General features: G+C 49.5%; 1 protein-coding gene across 2 annotated transcripts in view; it reads left to right on the plus strand.

Annotated features, from left to right (window-relative positions):
• Window positions 1–17206, plus strand: part of CHD2 (chromodomain helicase DNA binding protein 2) — a 1519436-nt gene that overhangs the window by 1365095 nt on the left and 137135 nt on the right. The gene's annotated exons all lie outside the window — the stretch shown is intronic.

Raw genomic sequence — 17206 nt, forward strand, 5'->3', positions numbered from 1 at the left:
TTGCTTGGCCAAATCATCCAGGCCTCATCAGGACAATCCCAAGGATTTGAAAATATTTTTAAAAAAGCATACCATTGCATCATGAGATAGGCCCTCATTATGACATCAGCAGTATTCTCAGAATACCGCTGATGCCAAGGGCGCCAGAAGTCTTCCACCCACCATATTATGGACACTGCAGGATTTCTGCCCCAATAAGGGCAGAAATCCTGCAGTAGCCACGCTGGCAGACGGTGGTGCCCTGGCGCTGCTACCACCAGCACCATCCTGCTAGAAGAACGCCGCCAGCCGTACTAAGGCCATTAGTACGGCCTGGCAGTGTCCTGCTGGCGGAGCGCTGCTGGTGGTGGCAGCACCCCTTCCTGTTTCCTGCCAGGCGACTACCTCGTTGGACAAGGTAAGTCAGACGTCCAACAGGGGAGGTGGTGTTTTGTGTGTGTGGTGTCTGCATGTGTGTGTGAATGTGAGTGTTGTGGTGTATACATGGTTGTATGAGTGTGCATGAATGCATGTATGAAAGTTGAAGTGAGTGTGTGTAAGTATGTCAATGTGCATGTATGCCTGAATGGGTGTTGGTATGTATGAGTGAATGCATGCATGGAAGTGTAGGTGAATGGGTGTATGCGTGCTGCGTATGTATGCAGGGAGGGGGGGGTGTTTGAATCAGAGCGTTGGGGGGGTGTTTGGATGGGGGTGGGTGTGTTTGGATGGGGACAGCCTCTTGGCAGTGATACCATCACATTAACCCTGGCGGTCAAAAGACCGCCAGTGTCATGATGACCCCCATAATTTTGTTCTATAAGTGGATTATTACTCACAAGATATTATCAACAAAACCTATCTGTGATGGTACCACAAGGCCTCTATGTGATGCTACCATTTAATTTCAGAACACAGTGAGTGCAACACCTAGAAATCTAAGAAAAGCCTGAAACACATCGACTGTCTTAAGAGACCACTTAACCCAAAAAACTTATTGGTGCAAAAATAGTGTTTGTGTGGACTTTGAATGATTTGAACAACTATCCCTGTCATGGGTTTACTATGTAGAGAGTAGTGGTAGCAAACAGTGTTTTGTAATCCATAGTTGTGACCAGAACTTTTTATCTGTGTCACTGGAGTGGAGACCTACTGACCCACTCATATAAAGTTTTGCTGCTGTTCTCCAACCTAGACCCTAGCGCTAACATCCCAAGTGTATGTCGTGCCTGTTTGTTTATGTGATGCATATGGTATATGCATCGTATGTATAGGTGCACCAATAGAATGAAGAGCTTTGGGTTCCATTTTGTAAGCCTGTGGCCTCTTCACAAGATGGAGAGGATATCTTGCAAACCATCACTAAACATCACAGCTCCTCCCATCACAGCTGGGGCAAGGTAACAGAGGCTCAGGCCCTCAGCACCGTCCAACCCGAAGCTTCATCAGACCTAGAACAGGCCGTCCAGAACATCTCTGCATATATAACCTGATGGGCCGACAGAGTTGCCCCGATGAAACCAGCAAAAACCAACAAAACCTCAAAACACGCCAGCTGGTACCCCTTATAGCTCAGAACAACTGCTACCGAATCGTGAAACAATGGCACTCCACAAGGAACCCCTCCGACAGAGCCGCTCAGAAAGCAGCCTTCATCAACTACCACCTGCGCATTAAGGAAGCCAGGAGAGCAGGCATCACAGCCCGCATGGATGCAGCAGCAGCACCACATGAAATGACTATTCAAGATAGTCAAAGAATTATCCAACCCAGCAGCCATAGAGAACACAATCCGCCCCTCACAAGAACTCTGTGACACCCTCTCAGAATCCTTCCACAGCAAGATTGCCACCTTTTACAACAACTTTGACCCCCAATCCTCTGCTGTCAACCTCAACAGCCTTGGCCAACCAGCGCACACCAGCCGAATGATCACCACATGGTCTCCACTCACCACACAGACGGCCATGGCCATCATGTCATCAACCCACTCTAGGGCACCAACCGACCCCTTTCACCACTGTATTTTTAACCTCGGAACCAACCAAATAATTACAGAACTCACCAGCATCATCAGCCCCTCCATCACCACAGCAGCTTTTCCAGACAGATGGAAACACGCAGAGGTCAGACCCCTCCACCCCCATCAAAGGAATATTTTTCCGACCTCAGCAAACTCAAAATTATCAAACGATCTCCTTGCTCCCTTACCCTGTACACCCAAACTACCCAAGAAGACCATCAACCAACAGCTCACCGAGTACCTGGAAGAAAACTACCTTATTGACGCCTCACAATCAGGATCAGGATTCTATGCCAACCACAGCACGGAGAACGCATTGTTTTTCAGCCACAGATGACATCAGAACTGTCCTCGACCGTTGGGAGACTGTAGCCCTGATCCTCCTTGACCTCTCTGCGGCGTTTGACTTTGTATCCAATACAGATTCATCAACAGACTCCTCAACATCGGCATACAGCTAAATGTCGTTGAGTGGATCGCCTTCTTCCTTACAGGGCACACACAGGACATGCGGTAGCCTCCCTTTCCTCCAATATGTGACGTACCCCAAGGATCATCCCTAAGCCCCACCTTGTTCAACAAGTACATGACCTCCCTCACAGACATCGTCAGGTCCCACGGTCTCAACATAATTTCCTTGTCCTCTTGCTCACCGAAACCTCTCCACAACCAGGATAAACTTCTGCAACACCATGACCAATGTAGCCAACTGGATGAGAGCCAATTTTCTTAAACCCAACTTCGACAAGACAGAACTACTGATCTTCAGGAAAAACACATCCTTATGGGACCACAGCTGGTGGGCAGCAGAATTCCAACCTACACCCACACCAACAGACCATGCACGCAACCTAGGCATCATCCTCAACAACAAACTGCAGCATCTTCAGATTAATCCCAGTCAACACCAGAAAGACTGTCAGTCAGGCCCTCGTCACCATCCGCCTCGACTACGGCAAAGCACTCTACACTGGAATCTCCTCCCAGCTCTTCAAATGACTACAGACCATACAGATCGCTGTAGCCAGACTCCTCTTGGACCTCCCCAAAATGGATCCAAATCACCCCCCATCTCAGAAACCTCCACTGGCTCTCCATCCAAAAGAGATGCCAGTTCAAGATCCTCATGCACGCCTACAAAGCCCTACACGTTTAAAGAACAACCTACATCAACCACCGACTCAACTTCCATCTGCCCGCAAGACACCTGCGCTCCTCCTCACTAGCACTTGTGCACATCCCCATGTCCGTCTAAGCCACAGCAGAGGCCACTCCTTCTCCTACCTTGCCACCAAGACCTGGAACAACCTGCCCCTCCACAATCGAACGGATCAAAACCTGGCTTTTCAATGGAGACCCCGCACCCATAACGTCCAGATACCCTTAGTGCTGTGCTCTACAAATGATTGATTGAGGTTGTTTTCCCAGACAGTGGAAGTGTATTTCTGGCATTTCTGGTGCTGGAAAGTGAAGACATAGACACTGAAGTGGGCACAAACAAGACAAGACTCCTTTTGAAATTCTGTTAGATACTTTGCTGAGAGGAGCTGTTGGTTAGTCTTCCTGAAGCACACTCATTTGATAGACGAACGGTTGGAGTGCAGTCTATGTGGCTAATGTGAAAGCAACACCTTTAGAAGAGGCCAGCTTTTTCTATTTCCTAGTCACTGGTATGGCAGTTGATAGCCAGGTGCAGAAAGATCATACCGCTTTTACCTCTTTTGTGGGTACTTCCACGCCATCACTTGAAGTCTTACATTGATGGAAAAAGCTGTTTTCCTGTAGACCTGACTCATAGAAGCCAGCCTGCCTGCTGAGAGAGGAAAGGACTCTGACGGATGCGGTGAGACTGTGTTGTAAATGGGACTCACTGAATAACCGGTTGCTACACACTGAACTAAAGGGGTTATTTACCCCTGAGCTTTGATACATGCCCATGAGATACACCAAAGGCTAAGAGAATGGGCTACATGGAGGCAGGATCCTAGGTGCAAAAGCCCAAGTGCCAGTGTGTTAATTCTGCTTGTGACCGGTCAATGGAGTATTATGTTTTAAGTGTGTAAATCAAGGAAGTTTGAGTTGGGCAATCCGTTATTTCGTTGCTGGGTGATTGTTGAGTTCAGAGCTTCAGCACCCACACTAAATCTCTGAGAAGCGTATGATTGATAGCCAGACCTACCACTGTGTGTTACGTTCTAAAGGGGTTTTGCAGAGCTGTAATAGGATGGGCACGGGGACATCAGATGCACCCCAGCCCCCCATTGCTAAAGCCAAGAGTGCCAGCTTGCTGCGTGGCCTGCAAACATCTGAAAGCTCGTAAATTTTCTTGGCTTGCACCTCTGTTGCCCCTCTCTGGCTATGGAACTGATCCTATAAGAGACTTAGAGGGTCATTCTGGTTTGGCTGGGACCGCCAGAATACCGCTGCGCGGTCAAAAGACCGCTGCGGGTATTCTGGGTTTCCCGCTGGGCTGGCGGGCGACCGCCAGAAGGCCGCCCGCCAGCCCAGGGGGAAACACCCTTCCATGAGGATGCCGGCTCCGAATGGAGCCGGCGGAGTGGAAGGGGTGCGACGGGTGCAGTTGAAAATCACGGTGGGGCCCTGTTATGGGGGCCCCTGCAGTGCCCATGCCACTGGCATGGGCACTGCAGGGGCCCCCAGGGGCCCCACGACACCCCTTACTGCCATCCTGTTCCTGGCGGCCACGACCACCAGGAACAGGATGGCGGTAATGGGGGTCGGAATCCCCATGGCGGCGCAGCAAGCTGCGCCGCCATGGAGGATTCCCCAGGGCAGCGGAAAACCGGCGGTACACCGCCGGTTTTCCGTTTCTGACCGCGGCTGTACCGCCGCGGTCAGAATGCCCATGGGAGCACCGCCAGCCTGTTGGCGGTGCTCCTGCGGTCGTTGACCCTGGCGGTTTTTACCGCCAGGGTCAGAATGACCCCCCTAGTCCTCACTGAGGCATGACATGTTTCCTCTTCGTTGAACACGTGGGTTTTGAAGAAATGCTGGATGGCACGACTCAGATCTATGGAGACTAATTTTTGGCACATTTTGAATGCTGATAATGTCCTGAGTACTGTGGTTTGCCTTGATATCTTGTGCTAAAATTAATCAAGAATGCTGGAATGTAGTATTTATGAAGTTCGATTGGTGCTTCCCTTTGCTGTAACGCTTCTGAATATTCTCCCTTTGGTGTCCTTTCTAAAATGATAGCGACTTCTAGCTGCAGATTCCTTACCTTTGAATTTCCCAGGCATCAGGCTGGCTCTGGAAACTTTTCCTTGAGCAATACCCCTGCACGCGCAGTCGGGTGGCTCAGTTCTGTTCCGTGTAGCATCGTTGGAGCCGGATGTGACATTGCAGTCACCTATATAGGTGTCACCCAGGCGCACAGATGTCAGTTCAGTTCTTTTTTTCTGCACCAGTTAGCACAGATCCAGAGAGAACTACCCAACTGTCCTTTTTTGACAGCCTTTTTTCAACATTTTGTTGAGTATTTGTAAAGGTGGGTCGAGGAGGACATCCAGAAACGTAGGATTCAAGCCGTGTGGCACCTGTCACCATGCCATGTTTGTTACGGACCCTCATCTTGTCTGCCTCTGGTGTCTTGAGTGTGCCAATGACTCAAAGTCATGCTTGCAGTGTCAGGTCATGGCATCAAAGCTTTTGGGAGCAGTCCCTAAAGCTGATTGCGGCCCAGCAGTCGATGCTGTCAGGCGCGACTCCTCAGAAGTCCCAGTCCCAGTTGAGGAGAAGGTTGCGGGACCACTCCGGGATCCCAAAGTCGTCTTCTTCCCATTCGAGGTCCTCAGGCACTCGGGAAAGAAACAGAAAAAGTGTAAGAGGACTTTGCCTCGTCCGTCAGCTGACACGAGTTTGGAACATCGGCATTCCAGGCACGGTTCCACTGATTCGATGGCAGGTCCAACTCCGTGCCTATCCATTTCCAGGTGCTGAAGCAACCCTCGCTCAGGTCAAAGACTTTTACGAGGCCATGCGCCTTGTATTCAAGTGGACCTACCCCTCTGGAGCGCCTTGAGGCTTGGAGGAGCCCCATCAGGTTCCACAACAGTGGCTTTGGCTCAGATGGGATGTCATGGATCTGGATCAGCGTCGGTCGTACCTATGCGACCTTCTCCGGCGCCTGTCATGACGCTGATGCTCCTGGCACCTACCGGTGGTGCCAGCAGCATTCTGATTCCAGATGATCTGGAGCCAGAAAAGAAGTCACTCAATGCCGACTCTGGCACTCACTGCCAGATCATTGCCTGAGCATTATTTCCAATAGAGAGGCATGGGAGACAATTGAGAGGGGTCGCTGGGCCTCTTAGAACACCAGCCTTTAGTAGCTCTCAAGACTAACCTCTTGACTGAAGTGCTTCAGCCTGGGTCTTCCAATTCCGAAATCCTCCTGCCCTTTAATGAGGCACTTACTAACTTCCTGCTGGGAACTTGGTCCAAGTCCAGCACAGAAACTCTTGTAAACAGGGCAATTGCCCACCGCCATTGCTCTGCACCTGGCAACCCTAGGTTCCTCAACCAGCACCCCACCCTTGAGAGCTTGGTAGTCCAAGATTTCGTTCCCTTCTGCTCCCCCGGACAGGGAATCTAGAGGCTGGCCAGTTTGGAAAGAAGATGTTTTCTTCCACCAGCCTACCATTGAGGTCAGTGAACACCTTATGCTTATTGGGCCATTTCTCGCATACCTTACGGGATACAGTTGTGTAAGTTCTGCCACAGGTCCCAGAGGAGGCCAGGGCCATCCTCTCCCAGGCAGTGAAAGACTGGAGAGATTTGGCAAAGTTCACCTTTAGGCCTCAATATAACTGACTTGCTGGGCACAGCAGTTTTGCTGAGGGTGGCCAGACGGCGCAACGCCTGGCTGAGAACATCTGGCTTTTCTGGGGATGCTCAGGCAAACCTTATGAACATGCCCTTCGATGGATCTTGCTTGTTTAGCGAGAAGGCAGAATCAGTGCTGGAGTGCTTTAAGGACTCCTGGGCTATGGACAAGTCCTTGGGCCTTTCGGTGACCCCTCGTTTACCGTCTGTCTTTTGCCCCTTTGGAAGGGGCGTACTACCGCTGCAGCCCTATTCCAGCCACAATCCTGTGCAAGCTCCCCAAGCTATGCAAAAACATGGGCGCTGTATCTTCAGACCTAGAGGGTCTGGAAGTCCGAAGTCGTCTGCCACCCAGCCCCTGGCAGCTGCAGCTTCCAAGCCCTCCTAGTTTGACTCTGCAGGACCATTCTTGCCCAATTGGAGGGAAAATTCAAACTCGTCTCCTCCACGGGCAGTCCATTACATCGGATGCTTGGGTTCTGCAGATTATTCGGAAGGGCTATGCCTTGCCTTGGCAATCCTTTTGTCTCCCAATACTGCCAACATACAAACGGCCGGTGGAGGATCATTTGTCTCTGCTTTGAGAGGAAGTTACAGTTCTCTTGGCCAAGGGAGCTATAGACAGGGTTCCAATATCAGAAGTAGGCAGTGGTTGTTATTCACACTACTTTTTGATACACAAAAAGGACAAGGGTCTTCGCCCTATTCTATTCTTCAAGAAGGAGAAGTTTAAGATGCTCACGTTGGCCAAGAAGACTGGTTGGTAGCGTTGGATTTGTAGGATGCGTATTTTCACATTCTCATCCTGCCCGCCCACAGGCGTTGCCTGTGGTTCAGGGTAAGCCATGAGCACTTTCAGTTCACTGTGCTCCCATTTGGCAATACCACTGCCCCTCAGGTGTTCACTGCAGCTCAGCCATGCAGATTAGGGGTTTCGGTCTTCCCCTACTTCAGCAACTGGCTGTTGAAAGCAGCCTCGCCCCAGACTGCTTTCTCCCACCTCCAAACTAAGGTCGACCTCCAGCATTTGCTGGAATTCACTAAAAACATGTCGAAGTCACACCTGACTCCCTCTCAAATGCTCTTTTTCATCAGAGCTGTTCTGGACCCAGTGCAGTTTTGGGCTTATCCTCCTGAGCAGCGAGTTATGATACAGATGTTTTGGCCTCTGTGCTGAATTTTGGTGCGACTGACTCTGAGGCTGCTGGGCTTCATGGCCTCCTGAATCCTGCTAATAAATCATGCTAGATGGCATATGTGGGCTCCGCAGTGGGACCTGCAGTTCCAGTAGGTGCAGCATCAGGGCAACCTCTCTGACATGGTCCAGATCTTGGAAAGAACTGCAAAAGACCTGCAGTGGTGGATTACGAACTGCGATTGGGTCAAAGGCAGACTCCTCTCTCTTGCCCAACCAGATCTCACAGTAGTGACAGATGTGTCACTTCCTGGGTGGGGTTGCCCTCTGGGAGAGGTGGACATCAGAGGACTCTAGTCTCTGGCAGAATCTGGACTCCACATCAACCTGCTGGAGCTCTCGGCGATCCAACTAGTGCTGAAAACATTTCTTTCCTCTGTTAGTGCAGTTGTTCACAGACAACACCACCGCGATGTGGTACTACAACAAGCAGAACGGCGTGGTGTCGTGGGCCCTTTGTCAAGAGATCCTGCGTCTCTAGACATGGCTGGAACAGCAGGGCATAACCCTGGTGGTTCAGCACCAGGCGGTTATTTGAACATCAGGGCAGACAAACTCAGCCGCAAATGTATAGCGTTTCACGAGTGGCGTCTCCATTCGGAGGTGGCCCAAGGTCTCTCTTAACAATGGGGAGACCCTTGGTTAGATCTGTTGGCCTGTGAAGAGAATGCACAATGTCATCAGTATTTAACGTTGGAGTTTCAAAGGCGTCAATCGCTCAGTGACGCTTTTCATTGCGAGTGGAGATAAAGTTGTCTTTCCTTCTTTCCGCCCATACCACTCCTGCCCAGAGTTCTCAAGAAGATCAAGAATGACTGGGTGCAAGTAATCCTTAAGACTAGACTGGGCACGGAGAGTTTGGTATCCTGAGCTTCTGAAAATGAGCATCGATCCTCCGATCAGGCTGCCTCTTTGGGAGGATCTTCTGTTGCAGCAGCAGTTGAGTTTTCCATCGCTACCTGCCAACTCTGCACCCTCATGCGTGAAGATTAAGTGGCGACAGTTGACAGCCTTTGACCTTCCTCCCGAAGTCTGTAATGTTATTTCAACAGCCAGATTTTCCTCCACAAAAATGGTATACGATTATCGTTGCCAACGATTTGTAAAATATTGTACAGAGTAGTCTTTAGATCCTATTTCTGCTTCTCTGTCTGATCTTTTTATTTTGTCCATTGCCCAGCAGGGCTCTACATTGGGCACTCTTGAGGGCTATCTGTCTGCAAGTTTTTGGACTGATGCTGTTGGTTGTTCGATGCAGAATGCATCGCCTTCAGACCCTTACGGGTGAGTAGTTACACGTTGTATATATCCTGATTTGATTTGACGGAGGCCTGCCAACCAGACCTCGGTGCCAGTGCCCTGACCCTAAAACATGCATGTTGAATTGTCTTATACCCAGTTGTAACTTACCTATAAGTCAGTAGTATATGGTACCCAAGGCAAGTTAGTTAGAAGGCCACCCCAGGGATTGCAGCTTTGCTCACTCCTGAACAATGCAAAGAAAGTTTTTACTTAAAGGTATCAAACAGCTTGTTACATTGAGCCAGACTTGGTTCTCAAGCTGCAATTAATGTAGCTAACAAAATAAACAAAATTGCCACTTTGTTGTCTTTAGTATTCTGTACCCTTAACGGTTGTGGATTTGTCTCTGAGACAACTTTCTGCCCTCTTAGGGTGACAGGCTAACGTCTCCGAGGAAAGTTATCAATAGAAGCGTTGCAGGAATTTGGCTCTGTACATAGTGCACTAAAATGAAATACATTGTTCAGAGAGTCCACTGGATCCCCAGTTGGTTTTGCAGAGGCAAAAGTAGATAGGACTAATGCTCTATTTGTGGTAATGTGGGTGAGCAGTTAGGCTTATCAGAGAGTAGTGCTAAGCATTTGTTGTACTCACAGAGGCAATAAATGAGAAACACACTCAAAGAATAAATCAGAGACCAATTTAGCAAAATAACAATTCTTTTTATATATTGTTAGAAATTGGGTCTTTGGTTGACAGTCCGGTTACCCCCTGTACAAGCAAGGACCCTCACTCTAGTCAGGGTAAAAGAGGATCACCCTCAGCTAACCCCTGCTTACCTCCTTGGTAGCTTGGCAGAGCAGTAGGCTTAACTTCAGAGTGCTAGGTGTAAAGTATTTGTACCAACACACACAGTAATTTAATGAAAACACTACAAAATAACACAGCACAGGTTTAAAAAAATAGGAAATATTTATCTAAACAAAACAAGACCAAAACGACAAAAAATCCGACATACACAAGTCAAGTTATTAATTTTTAAAGATTAACCCAAAATGCTTCAATGAGGTGTTAACTCGGCATCATGAAAGAGTCATTCCCAACAATCCGACACCAGCGGCGCCGGCCACAGAGCCACGCGGACCCCCAGCTATAGTACCTTGGTGAAGAGTGAAAACAAGCCGAAGTGCGAAAACGGGGATCGCGGCGTCTGTGCGAAATGTTGAATCCGCGCACTTCGAGGGACGTCGGTCACGACGTGGTGCGGTGACTTCCACGGAGTCGCGGACTTCGGCGGAGCTGCAGCAATGTCGGGCCTGCGAAGGTCATCGCGTTCCAAAGAAGATCACGGAGTCGGTTGCAGGCGGCGTCAGGAGATTCAGGAGTGGCGTCGGTCCAGAGTTGCCAAAGTCGATTTCCTTGAATTTTCATCAGCTTTTCCTTTCAAGGGCCTTCAAGGGCCCAGGGACTGGATAGGGCACCACTTGTCAGGGCAGGAGTCTCACGAGAGAGTCCAGGTGCTGATAAGGGAAGTCTTTGATGACCCTGAGACTTCAGAACAGGGGGCAAGCTCAGTCCAAGCCCTTGGAGACTCCTTCTCAAGCAGGAATATACCACAAAGTCCAGTCTTTGTCCCTTTGCACAGGCAGAAGCAGCAACTGCAGGATACCTCCACAAAGCACAGTCACAGGCAGGGCAGCACTTCTCCTCAGCTCTTCTCCAGGCAGAGGTTCCTCTTGATGTCCAGAAGTGATCTAAAGTCTGTGGTTTTGGGTGCCCTTCTTATACCCAATTTCTCCTTTGAAGTAGGCCTGCTTTAAAGTAATGTCTCTTTTGAATGTGAAATCCTGCTTTGCCCAGGCCAGGCCCCAGACACTCACTAGGGGGTTGGAGACTGCATTGTGTGAGGACAGGCACAGCCCTTTCGGGTGTAAGTGACCACTCCTCCCCTCCCTCCTAGCACAAATGGCTCATCAGGAAATGCAGACTACACCCCAGCTCCCTTTGTGTCACTGTCTAGTGTGAGGTGCAACCAGCTCAACTGTCAAACTGACCCAGACAGGGAATCCACAAACAGGCAGTCACAGAAATTGTATAAGCAAGAAAATGCTCACTTTCTAAAAGTGGCATTTTCAAACACACAATCTTAACTAAAAGATGTATTTTTCAATTGTGAGCTCAGAGACCCCAAACTCCACATGTCCATCCGCTCCCAAAGGGAATCTACACTTTAATCAGATTTAAAGGTAGCCCCCATATTAACCTATGAGAGGGACAGGCCTTGCAACAGTAAAAAACGAATTTAGCAATATTTCAATGTCAGGACATTTAAAACACATTACTATATGTCCTACCTTAACCATACACTGCACCTTGCCCTTGGGGCTACGTAGGGCCTACCTTAGGGGTGTCTGACATGTAAGAAAAGGGAAGGTTTAGGCCTGGAAAGTGGGTACACTTGCCAAGTCGAAATTACAGTTAAGAACTGCACACACAGACACTGCAGTGGCAGATCTGAGACATGATTACAGAGCTACTTATGTTGGTTGCACAACCAATGCTGCAGGCCCACTAGTATCATTTGATTTACAGGCCCTGGGCACCTCTAGTGCACTTTACTAGGGACTTACTAGTAAACCAAAAATGCCAATCATGGATAAACCAATCAACAATACAGTTCACACAGAGTACCTATGCACTTTACCTCTGACTAGCAGTGGTAAAGTGCTGAGAGTTCAAAAACCAACAGCAACAGGTCAGAAAAAATAGGAGGCAGGAGGCAAAAAGATTGGGGATGACCCTTCATAAGCAAAAAACGTCCAACATATATGTTTCAAAGTAGATTTTTAAGCATAAAGACTTTGCACTTTAGAAATCAACACTTAGTGCAATTTTCAGAGTTCTGAGTCCTGTGGAGGAAAAACAATGTTCAGCAAACACAGGGTTAACAATGACGTATGAGGTTGAGTTCAGGGAACGAAGATAAGTACTGGACACTGATCGGAATCACACCAATAGATCACACTGGGCAACACTGGGGTGGCCGGGTACAGGGGTGCAGAAAGGCATCATGGACTTAATGGTTCTTTATAGGAGTTGGACCTTGTGACAAATAGGCTGCAAGGTCTGGATAAGAAGCCAGTCAGGGACAACAAGCAGGTAGGTAATAGACTTAGGGTGCTCTGGGACATAGGTGCACATTTGGTCCTTTTATGTGCCTGGGGAGACGAATGCAGGGGTATCTTTAGGCGTTGGGTTTTCTCATCTGGGAGCACTCGCCGTCGGTGGGTCCGGCATGTTGAGGCTGCAGATGTTGTTGGGGAGTCCGGCAGGGAAGGACCCAGGGTGGAATCAAGCTCTTAGGTGCCAGGCGACGTCGTTTGCACCAGTGACCCACCTCAGATGGGGTCAGGGGCGACAGGTGCTGTGGTTTCTGGAGGTGTCTGGTTTTCTCTCACCACAAGGCTGCAGGAGAGGGGGCATGCATGCAGAGCCTGCAGGCATAGGTGAGTCCAAGATGCGTGAGACCACACTGGACTGGGTCTCTGGGCAGCTGGGGAACTGCTTTGGCACCATTGGTTGGCTTTACCTCAAGTCGTGGACATCAGCTGCCAGGTGTCGGGTCTTTGTGGTTACAGCAGCTGCATAGTCTTTTCCTTACAGTTACTTGTTGCAGAGTAGGTCTATTGCTCATGAGAGACTTTAGTCTTAATTGAAGGCTGGATGAGCTGGCTTCTTGGGCAGAGTCTATTGAGGTCAGCAGGCAGTTTGGCATGGTCAGCTGCTCCTTCTTTTCCACTTCTGCTGGTGCAACTCTTCTTTCTCCTTGTCTTCGTAGGTCATCAGGATCTGAGTTCTAGGGTTGAGGGGTGCCACCTAAATAATGAATGTAGGGGTGTTAAAGGGAGTGCCAGGCGGTATATAATGGACTGACCACTTTTAGGGTGACTACACCCCTCATATGACCACTTCCGCTGGGAATTGGGCATAACTCTAACCCCGGTGGCCTAATTCCTTCCAAGCAAGAAGGAGGAATTTGAAAAGTAATGTCCACTTCAGCTTGTCCACCTTTGGGGTGGGACTGGCATAAAGTGGGCACTCCTCCTAGTTTAACTAATTTTCCCGCCTGTGCCACCGCCAAAAGTGGGGTCAGGACATGGGAGTTGGTCATCTCTGCCTTTTGGAGAGACCTGGGTCGCATTACAAAGGTGGCAAGGTCTTTGAAGCTTCCCGCCCTGGAATGTCCATCCTGCCTGGACGAGGTGGTAATACCTCCGCCCAGTGCAGGCATTTGTCTCAGGCCCTCAAGAGCGCTGGCTCTCACCTTGGGGGGCCAGTAATGCCTCTGTGGTGGCTGAACTGGTCAGGAGCAGTTAGTCAGCACACTAGTAGATTGTACGTTTTCAGGGGGTACTTCTAAGGACCCTCCAAGGTGCCTTCTGTATGCATTTATTCAGAACTCCATCATTCGTGTCAGGTAGCGCTTAATATTCTGAGATGTTTGGTACTAAATGTAGGAAAGTACCCTCTTTTTGGCATGGTTACCCCCACTTTTTGCCTGCTGTCAGTGTGTTTTGACTGTTTCACTGGGATCCTGCTAACGAGGACCCCAGTGATTGTGTTCTCGCCCTCTAAATTTGGTTGCTTAGGACTTTGCAAACCCAACAATTGGCATAGTGGTGCCCCCATATAAGTCCTTAGTATATAGTACATAGGTACCCAGGGTATTAGGGCACCAGGGGTTCCCCATGGGCTGCAGCATGTATTGTGCCATCACTACAGATCACTGCACCAGGTCACTGTAACTCACTCCTATGGTTGGCCCTCCTAGCCCAGAAGACAGGGTGCAAGTACCTGTGTGTGAGGGCACCCCTGCATGAGCATATGTGTCTCTATGAAATCGAGCTAGATTACACTGGACTTCATGAGTGCAGGGAATCCATTTTACCCATGTACTGAACGCATGTGTCCAGCTACATAATGGTAAGTCCGAACCTGGGCATGTTTGGTATCAAACATATCGGAATCATACCCCAGTACTGTTGCCAGTATTGATTGTATGATTCCATGCACTCTGGGGGCTTTTAGTGGACCCCCAGCATTGCTCTTACTGGTCTTCTGGGGTTTTCTAGGCAGCCCGCACTACTGCCACCCTCGGACAGCTTTCACCCTTCCTGCTGCTTGACCAGCTCGGACTGAGAAGGCAGAACAAAGGATTTCCTGTAGGAGAGGGAGGTAATAACATACTCTCCCTTGGAAATAGGTGTTACATTGCTTGGGAGGGGTAGCCTCCCCAAGCCACTGGTATGCTTTGAAGGGCCACTTTGGTGCCCTCCTTGCATAAACTGGTTTGCATCAGTCCAGGGACCCCCTGTATGTGCTCTGGCACAAAGTTGACCACTTTCCTGTCCATCACCACTCCAAAGGTGGTGCTCAGAGCTTCTCCAGGTAGCCGCTTCATTCTGCCATCTTGAATTCAAGGTGGGCAGAGGTCCTTTGGAGCATCTGAGTGGCCAGGTCAGACAGGTGACATCACAGCCCCCTCTTGATAGGCGTTCACCCTGCTAGGTGACCATTCTCCCTTCCTGGGCTATTTAGGATTTCCCTGTTGGGTGGGTCCTCAGAGTCGGCGTACAAGATTCCAGCAGGACTCTTCTACGTCATTTATTTCACCTTCTGGCCACTGGGACTGCAACTGGACCCTCCAGGAACCGACAATCTGCAACTTCAGTGATGACTTCGCTCTGCACCATTGTTTCTCCAGCTCCTTCCAGCAACTGCAACATTTCCCTGGCTGTGCATCATCTGAGCGTGGTGAGTATTCAACCTGCACAAGAAGTAAGGAGGAATCTCCCTTGGAGTGAAGGGGTCACTCCCCTGCCTCTGCAGGCACCAGCTGCAACGACGAACGGCTGCATGGATCTTCCCTCCTCTGGAACTGCCTGGATCCTGCATCACAGGTGGTGGTCTGACGTGGTCCCCTTGGTCCTTTCTACCAGCTATCCAACTTGGGAGACTGTAAGCCCTTGCCTTTCTTTGCAGGACAGTACCCCTGTGCTCCGCAGCTTTTGCAGCTCATAAGGCTTGTTTGATGCTCCTCTGAGGGATCTTCAGGCTCCATGTAGCTTGGCCCCCAGCACTTCTTTCTGCAATGTACAGTCTCCTGCTTGCTACTCCATCGATGTGGGACACTTGTTCAGGTGTGCTTAGAGGGCCTCACTGTGACTCCTGTGACTGCTGCCCATGGGTCGTCTGTGGGGGCTGCCTCCTCTTTTTGTGACTCCTAGCTGCTGAGGGACACCTCGGACTCCCCTCCTTGGGTCGAGTCTCCTGGACCTTACTGGTCTTCTTCAGCCTTGCAAAAACCTTCTTCTCAGACTCTTGCATTTGCCAAGGCTTGTTGGTGTTTTTCCAGCACCACTGACTGCATCACGACCGCCGAAGTGTGACATCACTTGCATCACTCCTGGAACCCCTGTTATGCTTCTGTGTTGTACTGCTGACCTTCTTCATCCACAGTAGATATTGTCCTGCATCCGCAGAAGGGTGGGTAGTGGTTCCTGCCACAACCGGACATTCCATCACGAACTGGTCTTGGTTCCCTTCCGTTGCTGGTCCTCCTCTGTCAGGATCCATCTTTGGGTTCTTCCAGTCTTGTCTGGGTCTTGCACAGTCCTTTTCCAAAGTCCTCCTGGTGGATTTGGGGAAAACCAGGTACTTAATTCTCCTCTCCTGGTCACAGGGGGGCACCCTGGTACTTACCTTTTGGGTTTACTAGTTTCTCCAGCTCCCTTCTCTTGATTCCACTTCCTAGGTTGGGGTACTGCCTTTCACATTCTACTTTTTTAGTATATGGTTTGGCCCTCCCCGAGGGCCCTCACTTTTGCTATTCCTTTTACCAATGCCTATTGATTTCTATGCCATATACTGGCTGCTTGTAACACTGTGTGGTTCTTTCATGTGTGTAAGTGCTGTGTGACTATAGTGGAATTGCATAAGTCTTGGCTGCTCATCCCCAGCTACCTCTAGAGAGCCCTGGCTTCCTAGACACTTCCTAGACACTGCCTGCACTTCACTAGTAGGGGATACCTGGACCTGGTATAAGGTCTTAACACCATAGGTGCTCACCACACACCAGGCCAGCGTCCTACACCAAACATCCAAGGATTCAGAGAAGCCATCATGTAGCTGGGGTATTCGTAATGACCAATGTCAAGCACATACTTTTAAAATGGCTTCCCTGTTCACTTATTATGGCCCTCACTACGACCCTGGTGGTGGGTGATATAATGGCGGTAATACCACCAACAGGCTGGCGGTAACTTCCGCCAAATTATGGCCATGGCGGTATTATCTCTGAAAGACAGCCAATGTACCACACCAACTGTCAGGGTGGAAAAAATTGTCACCACGGCGGTAGCCTCCTACAGCAAGGGGAAGACAAAGTACCGCCCACCATATTAAGATCCTTCAATCCGCCACCTTTTCTGGGGCGGTACCAACGCCATCAAAGGCCTGGCGGAAACAGAACACAGAAGTCAAAGGACTAACCATTGGAGACACAAACCACGCCGCCATGGAACCCGAACTGCATGTTTTCCCGATGATCTTCTACGTCATGCTCCACCACGAACACTAACGCCGGCGGAGACTTTGATTCTAAGTACAGACTCCTAGCACACAAAGGAGCGTGGGAGAAAAACGAGAGTGACACACACAACACACATCTACACACCATACACACAAGCAGATGCACAAGAAAATCAATTATTCCCTGATAATTGGCAGAATAATGCAAGGAAAATAGGAATTGACTAAAGTGATTGTAATAAGATCAACATCAAAAATAATAAGTCGATGTGGCAATGCAACAGATATGTACAAATGTAAAAAAAAAAAAAAAAAGGGACACTGCCCAG

This window comes from Pleurodeles waltl, chromosome 3_1 (assembly GCF_031143425.1).
Source record: "Pleurodeles waltl isolate 20211129_DDA chromosome 3_1, aPleWal1.hap1.20221129, whole genome shotgun sequence".
Lineage (NCBI taxonomy): Eukaryota > Metazoa > Chordata > Amphibia > Caudata > Salamandridae > Pleurodeles > Pleurodeles waltl.